Here is a 7785-nt window from a genome sequence, read left to right on the forward strand (position 1 = left end):
TAGGGGGGCGGGGGGGGCTAACGGCCTCGTAACCTCAAAAGTTGTTCTCCCTCGTCCTCGTCTCCTTCTCCTTCTCTTCGCCCCCACCCCTCCCTCCGCAGGAATGCGGTTGACACTGATGATGTCACTTCATTTCGGCGCTCTCCCACTTTCTGCTCCTCACCAGGGACGAGGGGAGGGAGGGAGGGGGGGGTTGAGGGCTAAAGAGCGGGAGGGAGTCGCGCATTTGTCTCGCTCCATCCGTCTTCCCTTGACGATAACATTCGGGTCAGCCGTCCACCCAAATCAGTTCCGCGCTGGGCCGCCGCGAATCGCAGCGGCCCGCGGGGGCCGTTCGATGATTGCGCAACTAATAACGAGCGAGCGCTCCCCATCATCGGCGGTCATTAAAACGATGCCATGCACACGCTTTATTTTTTTTTTTCTTTTTATTCCCTCCTGTCAGATGCGGCCCCGGCCGACCGAATCATGCCCCGGAGGTCGCATTTACCTTGACTCGAACTTCCTAATTAATTTACTTTTACGTGTTATGCCAGTCATCTCCGTTTTGTTGAAAAGACCGCCCGCTATGTCGGAAGTACGTTGACCTCACGGAGGCCTTCCAGATGCCGCTGGCTGCGGGGAATTAGATCGACAATAAAATCAGATCTCGGATCATCTCAAAAGGTGATGGATGTGGTTCGGAATCCGGGGAAACCGTTTCTGGAGGGAAACGTCAAACAGGAAGTAACTTCCTCCGAATTTTTTGGTCACCCCGAAAGTATCACGTTACTGGATGATTACCAAGCGCCTAACCCGCATACTGTTTCCGTCGCCTTAACTGCTCCTCTACTTAATTCAAATTTTCACCCCCCCCCGTTCCTGATCGTCTATGTCCTGGTCACAAAAACAAACAAACAAACAAAAAAAAATCTCCTCTGGACAGATTCTTGCCGCAGTCAGTTAAATTTGTGTCGCTAATTTAATTCCTCGGGCGTCACAAGACGTGGAGAGTAGAGGCGTGCTCAATCTTTGACTTTGAGCCCACTTCCATCTGCAAAGAGGCTCTCACCTTGAAGGAGGCTTGTGCGGCCATGTTGGCAAGGCTCTCCAGACGAACGCTCCTGCTCCGCTCCAAAGGTTGGAGAGGTCGAGGCCTCGGGCTTTTATTGGCTGCCCCGTGACTGATGACATTGCAACTAGTGACAGTACATACCAATGAAATGAGATTGCACCGGATTCAATTAAATTGGACCTTGGAAGAGATCATTTATCGACGGGATGTCACTCGCTGATGTTTACGTCGCGTGACGGTCCAGTGACTTCAGAGCTGGGGTCATCAACCTTTTGCAAATGGATGCTAGTTATTGGCTCCCGATTAATTGCAAGGGGCTGCCAGTTAGGGACACACATTATTATCAACAATGATATCAGGTAGGAAAAGCAAATAGTAGCGCTTGATTCCTCCTGTAAATCGAAGCATCCGCTTACATTTTCAAATGGCGTCCTATCATTTGTGAGTGAATTAATAATGATAACAAAAAGCCCGTCGCCTCGGGTCCGACTGGAGGTACCGATGACTAGGCGGAGCCTCAGAAGGGATCAAACTTTTACTTTGGAATGCAAGCCCCCTCTCTCCATCTTTAAAATTCGCCTGAAACATATTTTTTATTCTTCGGCTTTCAACTCAGCGTGAGACGTGACGTTGTTCTGTGTTTTATTGTGTTTGCTGTTATTTGTTATTAACTTGTTTTCATGACTTTGCTTTTATATCAGATTTTGACTTTGCGTCCAGCACGCTGTGGTTGTTACGAAACTGCTCGATAAATTAAGTTGAGTAGAGTTGAGTTGGGACGAGTGGCAGTCGGAGTAGCCGAACTAACCGCTAGGCTAACCGCTAACCTCATCCGCAAGCAGATTACGTTGACACTCTTGAACGGACGCAACCGTATGAAGACGATGACTTTCACCACATTGTACAGTGAAACTCCTCGACAACGAAATCATGTTTGCAGCAAGAAATTTTTCACAACAGGGGACTTTTCACTGTAGCAAATTTTATGTCGGAGAAAAAGATTTCGTATAATGGAACAGTGGGACTTTTCGTCATAGGAGGAGCAGAAAAGTGGGAATGGCTTTCATGCATGAACATTTTTTCACACTAGGGGGTATTTTCGCCCATGTCGGTTTCGTTGTAGAGGAGTTTCACTGCACTCCATGACAAAAAAAATCTTTAGTCATTCAACCTCAACGAGCTCCTTGTGGGTGCCATTGTCGTGCCCCCCAGCTTTAAAGTGACTTTAGGGACGGTTCGCTGCCCAAAATCAATCGCAAACCACCACTGCAAGCGATCGATTCCCCATGATATCGACCGTGGCCGCGCGACACGCTGCTTCGTTGCGTATATGTCTGCCTCGTTTAAGCGTTTCCAGAGAACGGCCATTGTTACTCAGGGGTCGCCCTTGGTTACCGCAGAGTCGTCTTTGTCAGCCGCCAGCCACGCTGGCTGCGAAGCGCTCACGGATTACCAGCGGCTGGCCGGCTTTCTCCTGAGCTCTGGCGTATTCATTCGCCCGTAATGTGTCAGATGCATTGTCGCCAAATTATCATATTATCCTCCAGTGATCCTGGAGTTGCCATGGCCACACTTCCTATCATTGTGTCCGTGGTCCTCGCGGGCTGTCGCCATGGTAACGACAGCGGCTACAGAGGTTTACCCCGCACACATACTGTAGCGCTCTTCAGATGCACGTATGAGAGGAGCCCTAAAGAGTGGGTGGGAACCATACATGGCGTCACGATACTAAAATGCCCGTTCCCCTTTGCAGGTCCACAAGCCATTTTGATCATGTTTACAGTTACAGTGGCAAGGTAGTGGAAACACAAAGGTGGTTGGAGGACAAAAGGCAATCAAAAGGGAATTGAGGAGGTGACAAAAATAGAGAGAGAGCGAGGTTGCCGACTGCTTGTAAAGGGGAGGGCTGCGAAGTAAGATGACAGAGGAAAGAAGCGAGCAGGCGGACAATGCGGCAAAAAAAAAAAAGACACTGTCTTTGTCCAAAACTTGCCCCCCACCCCCTGCAAATTCCACACACACACACACACACACACACACACACACACACGCACGCAGCCCAAGTGTCACTTTTGTGTTTTAAGTGTGAGTGCGCACAGTAGGTCGCCTCCTTTCACTGAACACTGCCCCCCCCCCCACCTCACCACCACCACTTCATAGTCTCCCCATTATCATGTCCCCATATAGCGTCACCATGGCGATGAGTTATTATGGCCATCCAGGCGGGCGGCCATATTGTTAAGGAAACATGTGGTCGAGTTCCCGTAGCGTAGACGGATTAACAGAGGCCGAAAATGCATGGCGGATAGATGTTGGAAGCAAAAACCGGACATTTTCAAGAGAAAATTTTGCGATCATGTGAGAGTAGCTCGGGCAAACTAGAGATTCGTATGGTGTGTGTAGTGGCAGTGAATTTAAGCCACTTTACGAATCGAGAACAATTCACCAAAAAGGAGCGGCTTCAAACTGTTGAATGCCACTCCCAGTTGAAGTTGACTCGCAAATTTAACATAAAACAAAGACAATTGCGCATTTCAGATCGAAAACAACGGCGGCCCGGTGGTCCAGTGGTTACTGCGTTGACCTCACAGTGGCGAGGTCGTGAGTTCGATCCTGGCTCCGGCCTTCCTGTGTGGATTTTGAATGTTCTCCCCGGGCCTGCGTGGGTTTTCTCTGGGTATTCCGGTTTCCTCCTACATTCCAAAAACATGCATGGCAGGTGATTGAGCACTCGAAATTGTCCCTCAGCGTGAGCGTGAGCATGGCTGGTGGTTCGTCTGCGTGTGCCCTGATTGGCTGGCAACCGGTTGAGGGTGTCCCCCGCCTACTGCCTCAAGACAGCTGGGACAGGCTCCAGCACGCCCCGCGACACTTGTCATGATAAAGCGGATGTTTAACTTTCGAGACGAATAAAAATTGGCAAAAAATGGCCGATTAATTAATTAATTGATATCAGTCGATTAATCGGTTCATTCTTTGTGGGAAGTAATATTTGGAAGTGGAATTAACGGCTGTTCCTAAGTCATTTCTGAACCCCCAAAACAAGCGGCTTTGTTTATGTATTTGCGCACGTGGACCATGTGACGATTCGCGACGGCTCCGCGCCGTGTCAATCGGCTTGTCATGCTGACGATGCGCCGCTTTTGATCAACATGTACGTACCGAGGGTTGACCGCGCGGCGCCCGACGTGGAGCAATGCAACTTTTGTCCTCAAACAATGATGTCATCCTCCTCCACGGCGCCGTCTGCGGACCTCCGCGTCTCTTTGTTCTCTCTTCCCCACAGCGCCACCGCACACCGCGGCTGCACCGAATCGGGCAGATCACAGAATCGATTTATGGCTTTGGGGGGGGGGGGGGGGGGGGAGATCGGAGCGAGGGCCGAGTGTCGTTGGATATTCCTCCCAAAGACACATTCGGAGTGTTTCGCCAGACCACCAGATGTGCTCGTGAACACACCGGTGCGCAAAAGTTTTTTTGCCCTGCTAATTATCCAACGTCATCTGTTGCTATGGTGACCCGAGCCTGTAATCCAGCCAAGGCGCGTGATTGGATGGGGAGGTGCAAGCGAGAGACAGGCAGGGGGGGCACTTGGTTGGACGATAGCGGGGAGGCGGCCAGAGACAAAGAGGATGCGACGGCTGCGTAGGAATTCACGCGAGCGGCAGTTTGACTCTTATGGAGAGAGAGGTGACGCAAGCCGGGAGAGAAAGGCTGAAATCAAGGCGGCGTTGACATTTGCAGCATAGCGTCGGGGGTACGCGGGGGCAAATCGAGAGCACGCTGGGCTAAAAATAGCTCCAGATGTCTTTGCATGCATCTGCTGTACCCTCTCGTTAGTTTTCAGGCACCAACGGACGCGCCGCCGTCTCGCTGTTCTCGCGCCGCACGGTGGTGCGAAAGGCGCTCGGCGGCCAAACCGCCCGTGGCGTCTCGCGAATGTGAGTCACCTGGCGATGGCGTGCTGGCGTTGGGTCGGGTTGATTTGACAAGCTGTGGCTGGTGTCAAAATGATGCTTACGTCGAAGACGAATGGGACCGACAAACTCAAAGATATTTTTCCTAAGACACATTTTTACCGTCAAATGAAAATGCCACCAAAAAATTTTTAAAAATGCATAGTCTTGCTTTGGGATCAGAGTGTCACAAAATTTTCAACACGCAAGCCGTAGTTCAGATGAATTTATGCTTTGACTTGCAAGTAAAAATTGACATATTCTCTATCCTCTGTGAAGAACGACTAATAATACTCTGGCATTCTGACAATTTGTTTATTGTTTCTTCCGTTTCTTGCTCATTTTACATTTGTCGTACAACTACAGGTTCGGACAAAAATAATACAGTCATGACAACAAAAACGTCTCATTAAAGGAAATGTCTTTACATTTGTAGCCGTCAATGGCAGTGAATGAGTGAGATCTGATATCTCGACATTTTCCACCTTTTTCACAATAATAACCAAAATCACTTCAGTTTTTACACCCAAAACCGATGGCATTGTACAGCCATCAATTCTTTACATTTTAAATCTAATATTCTTTTTTATGACGTATACAATTATAATGTTTTATATTTGTCACTTGATATTCTTTTTTTTTTTTTCAAGGGATTCCGGAACAGATTTATGGCATTTCTATTCATTTAAATGTGGAAAGATGATTTGAGATACAAACCAATAAATGTGATTTGTTTGTGTTTTCCTGACAACTAAGCAAATCATTTTGGGCAACCTCTGTCATTTTTTTTTTTTTTTTTACTGATCCAGCAAGAGCGGCAAACCGCCTCAACGTGTTGATTACACGTTTGGGCCCGAGTGCGGTCGTGTTTGCGTGCGTCCACAGGAAGTGGCTCGCCAGCGAGCAGCGACGGCTTGTTTTTGTGTGTGTGTGTGTGTGTGTGTGTGTGTGTGTGTGTGTGTGTGTGTGTGTCACGGTTGTAGTTGTGCGCGACCTCTCTGTGTGGACGGGGAGCTCCGGTGGTATCTTGGGGACGAGTGACTCAAGGAAATCAGGACACACTCTAAATTTGTCACTGCAGCATAACCCACATCGTGAAAGAATACACATTGGCTTTGCACCGCTCTGTGCGCCTCTATTTGTTTTTTTGGGTTTTTTGTTTTTTGTCTTTTAGCACCTTGAACCAAACACACAAACAGATACTCACTCTGCGGCGATGACAAGTGTTAAGTGGATAAAATGCAAATCAGAAGGCAAAGGAGCACATGTTTCAATGAGTCCGTCATTTTCTCTGCAGATTGTTCATCCTGTGTCAGGGCGCTTTCGCTTTGGATTACATTTGTGGTTTACTGTTGAGGGAATACCTCCAACTGGCCTCGCCGAGGTAGCTGAAGGGAGGATTTGCCTGGCCCCGGGCCGCCGTCGACTTTGCGGCTTCGTTAAAAAAAGGGGGGGGGGGTGGAATTGCCTTTTTGTGCTTTTTTTTTTTTTTTTTTGAATAAAGACGTCGCTTTTCCCGTGCTGCTCATTAGTGATACGTGCTGTAGTTGCATGACCACCTTTCAAATCTAACCTTTTGTGTCTCATTCATCGATTTCAAGGAGCAAATGAGCAGCTGCACTTTTTTTTTTTTCATTTCTCTTTTTTTGGACTCAGTGTTGAATTATTCGAGGTATGCATGCCGCAGAGCCCCATCTGCATCTGATTCCCTCCTCTCGGTTCTCCGTGTAGCCTCGCACATCTTCTTTATCTTCAGAATATTAATGTGCAGCACTGTCAGAAGCTATTGTTGTGATTGCTGCGGGATTCTTTCTCTCTCTCTCTCTTTTTTTTTTTTTTTGCACGACTGACTTCTTTTGCATTAGTGGGCATAATGTACCTCGGCAAATCACGCCCAGTCTGCTCGAATATGCAATAGCAGATCGGACGAGGATGAATAAGGACTGAGGGTCATGACTGCGGTCGAGTGAGGCATATGGCGGTGGGTTAAAAAATAGTCAAAAGTGAGAGGCGGGATGGCAGCCTTCACAAAAGCGCTCGAAGGCCTCGGAGGGAAACGTGTGAGGGAATGGGCCGGAGAGAAGAGAAGGAGGGAGCGGGGAGGGGGAGAGGAGAATTTGGTTGGGCGTTCAAATAGAGTGAAACGCCAACAGTGGGAGGCGACAAGAGCGACTGAAGGAGGGAGAGAGAAAGTGCCGGAGGGCTGATATTTAATGTGATAAACGAATTGTGACAGTGCGACTCGAACCCCCTTCCAACCAGCAAGGCGGAGGAACACGGAAATAGAAGGCGTTGTGGCTGAAAACGTTTCTCACACGCACAGACACACACGCACACACGCACACACACACATTTTCTTATATATATATTATGAGGGAGGGGCTAATGTACTGTACTGTAGGGCTGCTCAATATCAGACAGCAGCGGGGGAGGACCCAATAGGTACAGTTGCACATTTTAATGGCTTCCAATACAATCTGGACACTCCAACTGATTTCACCAAAAGAGTCGAGAATCCAAGAAAACATGAGAAAAGCCCAATTTTCACACGGCATCGGATTGCACACAGAGTAATGAGTCAATAATAACGGGATGCGCGCTCTCCACACTGTGCGGGAGGGCTGTCTCGGAGGGACAGCTAATTACAACTTGTCATCAGAAAGAGAGACACACAATGGCGTCTCTCTCTCTCTCTCTCTCTCTCTCTCTTCTTTTTTTTCTTCCTCTCTCTCTCAGTCCCCCTCTCTCTCTCCCTGTGTAGGACCAACCGTCTAT

At 48.6% G+C, this 7785-nt stretch overlaps 1 protein-coding gene across 2 annotated transcripts in view; it reads left to right on the forward strand.

Annotated features, from left to right (window-relative positions):
• The window catches only part of kirrel1a (kirre like nephrin family adhesion molecule 1a), a 24130-nt gene that overhangs the window by 3139 nt on the left and 13206 nt on the right, over positions 1-7785 (forward strand). The gene's annotated exons all lie outside the window — the stretch shown is intronic.

Source organism: Hippocampus comes, unplaced genomic scaffold (genome assembly GCF_001891065.2).
Source record: "Hippocampus comes isolate QL1 unplaced genomic scaffold, H_comes_QL1_v1.1 scaffold18, whole genome shotgun sequence".
Lineage (NCBI taxonomy): Eukaryota > Metazoa > Chordata > Actinopteri > Syngnathiformes > Syngnathidae > Hippocampus > Hippocampus comes.